At 39.8% G+C, this 14,036-nt stretch overlaps 1 long non-coding RNA gene across 3 annotated transcripts in view; it reads left to right on the forward strand.

The window, feature by feature from the left end:
* Positions 1-3,142: 3,142 nt before the first annotated feature.
* LOC126427051 (uncharacterized) overlaps positions 3,143-14,036 on the forward strand; it is a 125,351-nt gene continuing 114,457 nt past the window's right edge. For all 3 annotated transcript variants that reach the window (XR_007576512.1, XR_007576513.1, XR_007576511.1), the window contains exon 1: positions 3,143-3,242. This is a non-coding gene — a long non-coding RNA (uncharacterized LOC126427051). The remainder of the gene's footprint in view (positions 3,243-14,036) is intronic.

Consider the following 14,036-nt stretch of genomic DNA (forward strand, 5'->3'; position numbering starts at 1 on the left):
CACAGTTTCTCTGTGCTCTGTCAAAACAAATATTTTAACATTTTGCCGCGCGGGATTAGCCAAGCGGTATCAGGCACTGCAGTCTTGGACTGTGCGGCTGGTCGCGGTGGAGGTTCGAGTCGTCCCTCAGTCATTGGTGTGTGTGTGTTGTCGAGGTCATCGGTCTCATCGGATTAGGGAAGGACAGAGAAGGAAGTCGGCCGTGCCCTTTGAAAGGAACCATCCCGGCATTTGCCTGGAGCGATTTTGGGAAATCACGGAAAACCTAAATCGGGATGGCCGGACGCGGGATTGAACCGTCGTCCTCCCGAATGCGAGTCCAGTGTGCTAACCACTGCGCCATCTCGCTCGGTGTGTCCTTAGGATAATTTAGGTTAAGTGGTGTGTAAGCTTAGGGACTGACGACCTTAGCAGTTAAGTCCCATAAGATTTCACACACGTTTGAACATTTTTTTAACGTTTTTGAAGTTGCGTTGCGTTTCAAAGCTTTTGGCGGCCGGAGTGGCCGTGCGGTTCTAGGCGCTGCAGTCTGGAACCGAGCGACCGCTACAGTCGCAGGTTCGAATCCTGCCTCGGGCATGGATGTGTGTGATGTCCTTAGGTTAGTTAGGTTTAATTAGTTCTAAGTTCTAGGCGACTGATGACCTCAGAAGTTAAGTCGCATAGTGCTCAGAGCTAATTTGAACCTAGTTAAGACGTAATGCTACCTCCTATGGCACATATTTTTCACGAATTTATCGTGAACTGAAAGTCATAATCTAACATCAATCTAGGAACTTTCACACTAGGCCTAGATTGTAAAGTGACTAAATAATGCTAGAGGCAAAGTTTTTGTAAAGTCGAGCCTGGCTCTGGAGGGCAAGTGCGCAATGTGTGGGCAGATATGACGTGGGACTTACCTCAGATCAGACGAAAATACAATTGTTGCCAGAAACCTGAAGAAAGGTACATATCAGTAAATAGAAATTGGAACTATGTATTTGGTGAAAGAGACTGGTGAAATCCAGCACGAATCAAAATCCAGTTTAGACTGAACTGAATACGTTAGTGCTTGTGTACTAACCGAACAGTTACTTTAAACAGTGTAAAAAACTGTGAATGTGAAACTGTGACTACGGACAGTGAAGTGCAAGTACTGAACGTTCAACAGCGATGAGTACGCCAAACGCCAAAATTATGCACGAAGAACTGTGAGTGGTCTTATAATTGTAAACTGGTAACGTCAAATGAACCCAGAACCAATATTTTCGGGAGAGACTGCATTTTCATTGAATACAACAATGTGAGTTTGGAATGTGATGCGTGGGCTGTTGCAGAAACAGCAACTGCAGAATCATCATCATCAGTGTTCTGCCAAAAGGCAGGTTTTCACATGGTAGTTCTCCAGGCTGTCCGGTCTTCTGCCATCCTCTTCAGGTCTGCATAATTTCCTCTTCCCCTTATGTCGTCTATCATCTTGTATCTCCCTCTTCCTTTAAGTCTTCTCCAACAAACCAGTCCTTCCAAAGCATCTACTAGCAAGCATTCCCTTCTCAATGAATGTCCCAACCAGTTTTTTTTCCTTTCTCTTACAACCTTCAGCAGACATCTTCTCTCACCAACCCATTAGAATACTCTTTCATTACTCACTCTTTACATCCAGCTTATTCTCTCCATTCTCCTCCACATCCACATCTCAAATGCTTCTAACCTTTTTTCACCCTCTCGTCTCAGCGTCCATGTTTCTGCCCCATATAGTGCCACACTCCAGACAAAACGTTTGCAAGCCTTTTCCTTAGTCCTTTATCTAATTGGCACATAAGAGTCTCCTCTTTCTGTTGAATGCCTCCTTCGCTATGGCAATTCGAGTTTTCACCTCCTGGTGACATCTCGAGTCTCCAGTTATTGTGCTTCCAAGATATTTAAAGCACTTACTATTGTAATATTGGACAGCCTGCGTCTTGTACTGATGACCATACTCTTTGTTTTTACTGTGTTTATCTGCATCCCATATTCCACACAAGCTTCATTCAGATCTTTCAGCATGTTATTCACTGTCTGCTCACTTTCTGCCAGTAATACCATGTCATCAGCAAATCTAATACACTCTGTTCTCTTTCCACCAATACATATTCCTCTTTTCCCATCTAAGATTTTCACAATAATCTCTTCAAGGTATACGTTACACAACAGTGGGGAAGGCAACAACCTTGTCTAACATCTCGTCCAAGCTGCTTCCTTCTGTCATTTAATTTCCAATCCTTATCCTTACTTTCTGGTGTAAATATTGATTCTGTATCAGTCGTCTCTCTTTCCAATCTACTCCTTTCCTCTTCAAAATATCCATCAGCTTGTTCCACTGAACTCTGTCAAAAGCCTTTTCTAAATCTGTAAAAACAGCAAAGATATCTCTACCATTTTTCATATATCTTTCCCCTATAGTTCTTAACAGGCCAATAGCATCTCTTGTTCCTTTTCCTCTTATAAATCCGAACTGATCCTCTGCAATCCCTCTATCCAGCTTGCCATATAATATCCATATAAAAACAACTGAAGAAGTAACGAATGTTTCGTGCTGAACTCGTATGTGGACGCCTAAAAGTGCATGCTAGTGCAGTGGAAACATTAAGTGATCTTAACAAAACCAAAAGTGACGTATAACGAAAACTGTGTCGTATCTAAATGGTAATCTAGGAAAAAGATCCGTGTCATGTTGTTCTGCAACACAATGCTAGCTTGACGCTCGGAAACGTGAAAGCTTCACAACTGTCGCATTAATAAACGTTCCTCTCCCGCTAGCCCCAACGTCTGCAGCGGGACGAAAATATTACGTTGTATACGTGTGTGTTTCATGTACGACGCCGGAGATGCGTAGCTGAGCTGAATCCTGTCGCGAGCACAGGGGGAGGGGGGCTGAGAGGGGGGGGGGGGCGGTCCCCATCCCACCCCGTCACGCCCGGCCGCAGACAGACGCGCATCGCCTGCTGCGCGGTCGATCAGCTGATTCTGACGCTGCACGCCGACGGGAGCCACACCTATGCCACAGCGGGCGCTGACCTCTCTGTCGCTGCAGGGACCCACAGTGCAGACACAGGCGTCTAAAGCTAGCGAAATGAGGGATGCTCAACTACCGGACCTACCGATAGATGGCTCTAGCGCGTGCCGGCAAGAGGTTATATAATTGAGTGTCCGCCATATCTGAATTTGGCAAAAAAAGCGAAGTGTCAAAACACGGATAAAAATGTTTTTCGTTCTGCGCCCTCGTAAGTATTTTATATTGGATGTTCTAGATATCTACACATCAACATAATGAAGTGTTTCTAATCTAGCGAGAAAAAACAGTGACAGTTCTGCTATGAAATTCCTACATTCGAGTGTGTTTTGAAAGTTTGACAAGCTGACCTATAAATTGTTTACTATTTTATGAGTGCTTTACTTATTTGCCCGTTTTAAAACACTATTTAAGATTCAATGGAGATCAACAAATTACCTTACTTGCCGAAACTTTTAACTACTGGTATAATTCGGAAAATCAAGTGTGGACAACAGTGAAGACGTCTCTTGAAAAAAAGTTGACATCGTTTGCTGAGGGGTATCTTTACTGACAACAGAAATTACAACTGAACTATTAAAGTATTACGTATAAACAGAAAAAATCATTATTTCTCTTTATCTGAAGTGATGCATTACCGATCTGCATATATGCTGACACTGTAATTGCAACATGCACTTACGAATTTGGCTCTCCCTTTGATCAGTAATTTAAATGCCATGATTTTATTAACGCCTGTACATGACACGGTGTATTTAAACTGAGTGATATGGTAGAAGCACCAGTTTTTAACAGTGCTTCAGTCTTCGATACGAGACAAAAAATACATTTAAATGAGATAAACACAAAGCCCAACGTTAAGGCTCCTCTTAAATGCATGACTTGTATCATTTGGAAGTTAAGTCTGATAATAATATTATATTGGACTGATCCATGATGATGTAGGAACTGAAGGAACTTGTTGAAAATAACCTCGACCACAGCTGTTAATTTTAAGGTTGGCGTGTCTTAAAACTGTAATTTTCCAGTCTGACACCCAAACAATTTTAAAACTGAATTCAAAACATGTCAGTGAGCAAAATTAATTACACTTTGACTTACAACCATAGAATTCTATTTCTGTGAATCTTGGTTCCAGTCTTTGACATGGTGTCAATCACTGGAATGACTGGTTGTCATTATACGGCCCGAGCAAAAAACAAACCTGAAAGTGAAAGCTGCAGAAGCTGGCTAGACAGGCACCCCAATGGCTGCTACAATCTGTGTGAGACAAGGGTGACATTATATTGCAAAATTATTGTAAAAAGCTCCATATTGTCTGAATTTGTCCTATACTGACAGGACAATCTAGTCCAGTCGATTTTCTTATCTGCAAAAGTACACTAGCCAATACCAGTGGCACAAAGGTAGTGCCACATTACAAACTATCTGGTAAAAAACAGAAGTATTGGTGGACAATGTACAGTAAATAATATGCAATAATCTGAGAAATTCAAAATTGGTTTGAAGAAATAGGACAGTATTTGGAAAGAGAGTAACATTTTGAAAATAACAAATGACGCAAGTAGAGTTTTCAGTTATGAAAGCTCGCTTAAATTTTTTTCCCCCCCTCTCTCTCTTCGATTATCATGGGAAAAATGTGATAACATAAAAGTGCAAGAAAGTTGTGTACAATGTTGGAAATGATAAAAAGAAAATCTCACTATGCTTCCTCCTCCATGTGAAGAGTATTCCTGTAATAATAGCTAATAGCATACCAAGAACATGAGGGTGTCACAGTGGAGATTTGTTTTCTGGTACAGACACCTGATACAACTATTCCACAACAAAACGTACTTTCAATAGGTGTGGTACCAGTGCACTCCCATAGGATAACAGAATATTATGTCCTTCAGGAATCACATTGGGTACACCACATACAGCATAAACTGTACAGCAACTACAATGCTTTGTGAGCAAGTAATAACAGTCAGTATCTTTAATTTTAACATAACTCTTGACTCCCATAATTATCTGCTTATACGTGTGCTTGTACTACAGGTTATTGGTAAAGCAAATACTAATTGAATACGTCTTCACACTTTTAATACTTAGCAGAAATTCTGAAAAAAGTAAATTGTTTTATTACTGTATCACCTCTATGGCGAATTAAGAGGTACTGACTGGTTTCTTTGAACATTTAATAGAAGCCTTCCTTTTTACCTGTTATTGATAAAGAGCCATTCCAAGTTCTGTACAGAACAATCTCTCGCATTTTTCATGAGGTTTGTTATTCTGTACACTAATATTTCTTCTTCTAAATGGTAAATAATGCATCCAGACAGTGCTGGTATTAAAGGTAATTCATGAAATAAATTATATTTAAACCAGAAAATTAAAGGTTCCACATGGCACATGAAAAGTACCTTGCTACACACATGTATGTACAGATTCCAAAATGTCTGTGAATTTGAGTTACAAACTTTTTTAAATAGAAATATGAAGATCAAAATACTTTGGGTCTGCAATAACTCAAACGTAAAATACTTTAGTTCCCTATGGGAAACTTTGTTCTTTACGTGACTCGTGCAACTGCTTTCACTCTTAATGGAAAACTAAATGGTTTATGTTAAAGTTAACTAGCATAAAGTGTAACCATTGTTACATAATTTCTGTGAAGTAAGATTCCTTAATGTTATTTCCTTCCTTTGTCGTCATAACTCGATAATTTCAGTTCCGTATGGGACATATGAACTAACAAAATGAAATGCTTTTATTACTATGACCAAACAAAATCTTTTTAACATGTAGTACACAGTTCAAATCAGCAAAAAGTGTAACCGTATAATTAAGGTAAATGTTGATGAAAATTAGGCATGTAACATGAATACTGAAATTTCCTAGATTTCCACGTGTACCTGTAATCACTGTACTCTGTACTTTGTAGTGCTAGAAAGATAATTCTATATGATTATTTGCATTCTCCCCCCCCGCCCCCCCCCTTAACACAGGAAAATATAATAGAAAGACATCCTAATAAAATAAGGACAACATTCAGAAAATTAGGTTTTGCCTGACTCAAGTCCCCATATTCTAGAATGGTTATAAGCTTATGCGCTCTCCAACTTCCATGTACCTATTTTATTTGTCTGACAAACCCTGTTCTCAGGGCTATATTTTATTTGACTAATAAAACTATGCAGATGTTTGTAAAAACGATAAGGACATATCGCTTCATGTTAATGTAATACTGCCGTCTTCTGAAGAAGATAGATTTATATCTATTGAAACCTAGGTAAAGATTACTTTATCCTTTGCAACTGGTCGGCTGCTCTTAATCTAATTTTATTGCTCTTATGTTGCAGAGTATCCACAAGCATTACTGTTTGAAATATAGGGTCACTGCATACTTCATTAGATCACACCCATCCTGTGATTAAACTGTTTTCTTAAAGTGAAAAATTCAAGTTAACATAGTTATTGAGGGACATATTTTCTCACACTGAAAGCCATCTGTCAAATAAGTCTCAGAACATTTTTTCATTAATTTCACAAAAATCACCCGTTTTTAATGCAAGTGCATATTTTGTAACACCAAACATCTTAAAATAAGCTTGTATAATAAACAATTATAATTTTGTTACAATATCTACACAGGATGTAAAGACTTAATTTTACTTCAATGTGATTCATCTTTTGAAGTTCATCATTACACAACAACAAATCTATGGACAAAATAGTTTTAAAAAAGCTGTCAAAATGTCACACCCATCTGCATGGAATGTCCCATTACATAATTTTTCCAATTTGAGCACTATACATGATTAAACAATATGAGTTTATTTAACTTCTGCCTTATACTTGATTTGTTGTTTAAAATTTTCTCAGCAGGCTTTTTTTCCACATGTTTTTAAGCATATGCAGGAGTATAGGGATGCAATCTTACAAACAAGTTGAGTCTGATGTAAGTCCTCAATCCTAATTTCATAACGGTAATCATGACCAAGAGCAGGAAATGGGTAATCTACAAATTTATTTTTAACACAATGCAAAATCTTGGCCTGTATATGTTTCTGTCACATATCCCCAGCAGTCACAAACATCTGAAACAGTTTCTGAGTATTCTACAACAGAGTACACGCAGTCACTTGTTTTAACCAGTTTTCCCCATTTAACAAAATTTACAAATGCATTTTTATTGGCCATATTGGGAAAAGCATAGAGAGAATCACATTCTAATGCAGATTTAACTACTGGTGGCTTCAGTATGTGAAGTGCACACCACTCCTCTACTTCATTTTCTGCAGCACTTTCATCACTTTCTACTACATGCTTTCTTGCATGAAAATCATAAACAGGTGGCAAACAACACACATTAAAATTTGAGCAATTCCCATTCATTGCAGTGACACTGTTACCCAAGAGCAACTTTCTCATGGCACATTTGAGCTGGTATGCATTTGGATTATTGTTCCAACCACATCTGGACCGAATGCAGGGGAAAAAAAGCTCTATGTGGTCTTGTGACAGTTTATATGTTAGCAAATACTTCAAAGGAGATTCAACACGAAGCATACTTGTCAGAGTTATGTGCCTTACTGATTGCACATTGAAAATTATCCCAAAAGCAAAAGTATTTCTTGCATGGAGCAGCAATGGAACACCAATGATTTTTAAGCTTTTGATATAATTTTCAGTGTGTCTGAAAATACCAACGTGTTGACTGGGTGTTGTGTGATGTCCTTAGGTTAGTTAGGTTTAAGTAGTTCTAAGTTCTAGGGGACTGATGACCATAGATGTTAAGTTCCATAGTGCTCAGAGCCATTTGAACCATTTTTTTTAATTTAATTTTTTTTTTAAATACCAAGCCAATATGATTTGTTATCAAGTCTCAGGGGGCTCTTATACCCTTTACCTAATGGATTTCTGGAGTTCAGAATATCAAAAATCCTATAAATATTATACAAAAATTCTACTGTTGCTTCACTTCCTTTAATATTTGGATCACCAACCCTCCTCAAACACTCTATACTATCTGCCACACTAGAACTCAGTCTGTGGAGCTAATGAAACATTCATTTTTCTATTTACGTAACTTATATGTTGTCCTGATAGTTTTTTGGCAAATGTCATACCTTCTTCTTGTTGTACCTTGTTCAATTGCTCAACGAAATGCCATCTAATAATGCCAGTTGGAGATGTTGTACCTTGTTCAATTGCTCAACAAAATGCCATCTAATAATGCCAGTTGGAGACTCAATAGCAGATACTTCTGCTAGAGCATTTCTGGCAAACTTAATCGTATAACATGTCCAAGATACAATAAACATTGTAGCTCTTAAAATCACTCTTGGAAAAATTTAAAGTACAGCCAAGTGTACGTAAAGTGCTTATATTTACCTTGCAGCCATCACATGTAACACACCAAACCCTAATGCCAGAACTATGCAGCCTCTCTAAAGCGGATTTTATCAGTGTGGCCTGATTATTTGCCTGTACACCGTTGATAAAGAAATATGCGATCGGGCATATAAATTTGCCTTTAATAGAGACAAGCATGAAAACCAGAGCCTCAGATGCCTCTATTACTTCTTTTGACTGAGGCACTTCCCCACCAAACTCTAAAAAACCTGTGTATTGCTTAGTTCCTTGGTCCCAAACTACTTGCTTCCTGAGTGCCACATTGTCTACAATTAGACACGAATCGCTGAACTGGTCCTTTACAATTGGGTTCGATTTAACGTAATTAAAAACATCTTTTAAGAAGCCAGTTTCACAGTCGACACTTGCCCCCCTTTTGGAAATCAATGATTTATGAGTCAGAGGCATTAATTTTTGCAGGTATTCATATGCTGCTGGTGAATAAAAGTACACAGTCATCGCAAACATTTTGACATTTGTTGTGTATCTATTACCCTTTGACGAGAGAGAGTTGTCCACTAAATTGCACACTAATTCCACTTGTGTTCCTTTCTGATGATTGAGGAAGTTATATAACTTCTCAGGAAGATGCCCCTTCTCCTTCAATGAACTTATGATGTCATCCATGGAAAACACTTTCTTCTCTCTTCTTCGAAGTTTTTCACGGACACACTTCAGTTTACGTTTTAATTCGTGCACAATGTCTGAGAAAAAATTGCAAGTTTCGGTCGCCTTGTCTTCCATTTCTACTTTCGACTGTATACCACAATCAATTACTTGAGAACCAACTGCACTCTGAAATAAAGAAATAATTTCGTTATATATGACTGAAATAACTCAAGGCTTGATGAAAAAATATTATAAGAAAACTTTGGGGGTGTGAAAACATCCTTATACTAACGATTTCGACACAATTCGTAGCTTCTGCATCGGATAAATGGGTCATGCTTTCCACGCAAGAATTCTCATTGACAACATTCTCCACGCAATCAGTAGCTTCTGCAGAGGGCAAATCAAGCACGGATTCCAGGACAGAACGCTAAAAACAAAAATATGGAACTGTATTACAACATTGCTTAGACCTATGTAGCCCATTTGTGTCCGTACGAAATAAATTCACAAAAGTCAAAACCACACACATAGCAAGGAAATTAACTAGCTACCTCAAATGAAGAAGCATCGTTGTCACTCAAAATCCTAACATGTCGTCGTGGCTGTTTGTTTGGTGGCATCAAATGTGTCGGGAAGTCAAAAATTGATGGCACTGCTTCGGGTCTGAGACGTTTCTTCCACGTTCCAGGGCTCACTACGTAATCATCTTGTCGGAAAAGGTTTCCGCAAAGAAAACTGCAAGACGTAGGTTTAAAATCTTTCCGCTTCACGGAAGTAATCCACTTCTCCAGCAGCTCTGGGTGCTTTAGAGGAAACCTGTTCAAAAACATCGAATTAGCAAACGCACTAAGTCTGTATTGTTGTCGTATTGTATCGGTAGTCCTATTACCTGTGAAATGGTAATTCACTTTCCTTACTCCATCGCTTCGTACAATTGCAAGCGGAACAAGAAATCACCATTTCGATAATCCTTAATTCCTTATACACCGTACAGACCGAGAGAAACCTCTTGGCGGGCAATACAGACGACAGTAATGAGCTGGTAGAGCCATCTATCGGTAGGTCCGGTAGTTGAGCATCCCTCATTTCGCTAGCTTTAGACGCCTGTAGTGCAGACCACACCTACCGGCGCTCCCACGAGCTGAACGCCATGACGTAGAACACCAGCAACACCGCAACAAATAGCTACAGAATCTGTGATACTGTCTCATACACGAGGTTTGTCTGGAAAATACGTATAAAAGTTGAATAATAACTTTACTTTACAATTATTCAGGTATTACAATATGGTCTCCTTCAAAGTACTCGCCCTGAGACGCTATACACTTCTGCCAACCCCGTTTCCACTGTTGATAACATTGCTGAAAGTCTTCAGTTGTGATGTTGTTCAGTTGCCGTGTCGCTTTTGCCTCGATGGCTTCCACATCTCCCAAGTGCAGCCCCCAAAGTACCATTTTGCATTTCCGGAACATGAAGAAGTCACACGGGGCAAAATCTGATGAATAAGGCGGGTGGTCTATCACGGTGATTGAGCTTCGTTCCAAAAACTAGCGCACAACGAGCGACGTGTGAGCGGGCGCATTGTCGTGATGAAGGATCCACCTGCCTCCTTTTGCCATCTCCGGTCGAACTCGGGCCACACGAGCTCTGAGACGTGTCAGAACTTCAACGTAAAAATTTACGTTCACTCTCTGGCCAGGAGGGACAAATTCCTTGTGAACAAGGCCCCTAGAATCAAAGAAAACAATCAGCATTGCCTTCACATTGGACCCCAATTTTCGCGACTTTTTTGTTCTCGGTTCTCCTGTTAGTTTCCTTTCCTTGCTTTGAGTTTTGAGCTCCACATCGAATTCGTAAAACCAGGACTCGTCTCCAGTGATGACTCGGTTGAGAAAGTCCCCTCGTTCCTCTGCTTCCAACCTATCATCACAGCACACGACCTTCTTTGCTTTCTGTTCTGGCGTCAAGAGCTTCAGTACGATTTTCGCACACAGTTTCTTCATTTCAAGTTTTTGTGTCAGGATTTCGTGAACGATTGTTTTGGGGATTGACAGCTCGTCAGCAATCATTCTGACTGTCAATCTACGGTCTTTAAGAACACAAACCCAAATTCGTTCAACATTTGCATCGGAACTCGATGTCGACGGGCGTCCTGGGCGAGGGTCATCGTTCACTTCTTCTCGGCCATCCCGGAACCTATTTAACCACTTGTTCACGGTCGGTTCCTTCAGAGAATTGTCTCCGTAAACCTGTTTCAAAAACTCAAAAATCTCACGGCCATTCTTGCCTAGCTTTGCAAGAAACTTGATGTTGACCTGTTGTTCTTCAATCAGTGAGAGCTCCATGTCGACGGCAGGTGAAAATGGGTAACTGTCAACAAGCTGCCGCACACTCCCACCTTCACGCAGAGTGCTCTGACTCGAACTGGGCGTTGATGGGATTGATTACAGTAGTAGTCCCACCTGGCGGGGACTGCAACCTGTAACATAAAGACATTATTCAACTTTTATACGTATTTTCCGAACAAATCTCGTACAAAAATTCTCTTACGGTGTATCTATTGTCGTTATAATGTCATTTCTTTTGCATACTGTCACAAATAGGTACCCATTAACATATGCTCATTCAAAATTCTGAACTGACATCGTATAAATAATTAATTGACAACAGCCAAAGCGGGTTAGTCTGTCGCTCCACCTAGTTTTACCCTAGGGTTTACCTCAAGCCGCGCCGAATGGGAAGCGAACAGTTATTACTCCTGGGACTGTATAAATATCAGACTAACTCGTAGTTGTGTGCCAACAAATACTGCATAAACTGCAACAGCCAAAATGAGCAGCCAAAACGACAGTGCGACCTTGAGATGAAAACCCAATCTACAAAATGATTAAAATAATATATGATGAATTTCAACTTGATTGTATATTATTTTCATTTAGTTCCTGACTACATTGTAAACAATTGCATACGAAATCAAATCGTTCAAATGACTGAGCACTATGGGACTTAACATCTGTGGTCATCAGTCCCCTAGAACTTAGAACTACTTAAACCTAACTAACCTAAGGACATCACACACATCGTATAGCCGGCCGGTGTGGCCGTGCGGTTCTAGGCGCTTCAGTCTGGAACCGCGCGACCGCTATGGTCGCAGGTTCGAATCCTGCCTTGGGTATTGATGTGTGTGATGTCCTTAGGTTAGTTAGGTTTAAGTAGTTCTAAGTTCTAGGAGACTGATGACCTCAGAAGTTAAGTCCCACAGTGCTAGGAGGCATTTGAACCATTTGTCAACCAACAGTGAAAACAAACGAACAAATTGTAAAAGGAAAAAAAGGAAGACTGTATCCAGTTCCAACAATCGTACTACATGGAATGATGAACTGACCAACTCGGATTACTCGACGTCACTGTGCCATGAAAGAACAACAATGCAGAATAATTTAATTTTATTGTCGCCTGTTTCTCTGTTGTCAGTGAACAGTAGAAGGACCCCTGCCAAATGTAATTTGTCTTGTAAAGAAAATGGGACAGTCCCTTTTTGGCTTCTGTTTCCCGCGTCGCTGGAATTTTAGCTGGGATGCTGAATATTCTTGACACTGCCGTTCTAATTTAAAAAGCAAATAAGTTTTGCAATTTCTTGCAGTGAGGTGTGCTGGATCGACTCTTGTCCCACTTATTCTTTAAACACTTTAGTGCTTTCTGTGGCAAGAGAAGACAGACTACAAAGTTTAAGCAGTGTTGTTGGCAGTTCATGTGGTGTGTTGTCATTTGTGCCAACACTGCTGTTATGTCTACACGCAAATGCACCTATTGTTCCAACATAAAATAAAAGTAACCTTTCCTTGAAGAAAAAAAGCTTAGTTAAGTAGTTTAATATAAAATTTGCAATGCCACGTACTATTCGATTGCACAGAGTGGGAAGTCTGATATTGTGCAGGCTGCAGCACAATAAATGACGCAAACGAAAGTTGGTTCCTTCTTCGTTTTTTGCCAAAACAAGTAACTAAGTAAATAAATAAATAAAATTTTTAAACTGTTATGGAGTCTATTTCACACATTATTACATATTCTGCTTATGTTCTTTTCGTATAAACATGTGTTTAAAAATGTCAAACATTCCCAGCATCAACATGTTTTGTGAAATGGGTGACATTAAATCAAAGCTCACATACTGTAGACCACAGAGTTTTTACATTAATTACAGTAATGGAGGGTCGACTTGATACATCCCCATCATTTCTACAAGAAATTTAAGTAGAGTTGGGTTTTACATACTGAGGTCCACATATGTTACAGTATTTAAGAAACTGCTGATTATCAGAATGAGATTTTCACTCTGCAGTGGAGTGTGCGCTGATATGAAACTTCCTGGCAGATTAAAACTGTGTGCCAGACCGAGACCCGAACTCGGGACCTTTGCATTTTGCAGGCAAGTGCTCTACCACTGAGCTACCCAAGAACAAATCACGCCCAGTCCTCACAGCTTTACTTCTGCCAGTACCTCGTCTCCTACCTTCCAAACTTTACAGAAGCTCTCCTGCGAACCTTGCAGAACTAGCACTCCTGAAAGGAAGGATATTGCGGAGACATGGCTTAGCCACAGCCTGGGGGAGAGAGGATATTAAATATAGACTGGAAATGGCAAGGAAAGCGTTTCTGAAGAAGAGAAATTTGTTAACATCGAGTATAAATTTAAGTGCCAGGAAGTCGTTTCTGAAAGTATTTGTATGGAGTGTAGCCATGTATGGATGTGTAACGTGGACAATAAATAGTTTAGACAAGAAGAGAACAGAAGTTTTCGAAATGTGGTGCTACAGAAGAATGCTGAAGATTAGATGGGTAGGTCACATAACTAATGAAGAGGTATTGAATAGAATTGGGGAGAAGAGGAGTTTGTGGCACAACTTGACCAGACGAAGGGACATGTTCTGAGGCATCAAGGGACCACCAATTTAGTACTGGAGGGCAGCATGGAGGGTAAAAATCATAGAGG

Source organism: Schistocerca serialis, chromosome 11 (assembly GCF_023864345.2).
Source record: "Schistocerca serialis cubense isolate TAMUIC-IGC-003099 chromosome 11, iqSchSeri2.2, whole genome shotgun sequence".
Taxonomy (NCBI): domain Eukaryota; kingdom Metazoa; phylum Arthropoda; class Insecta; order Orthoptera; family Acrididae; genus Schistocerca; species Schistocerca serialis.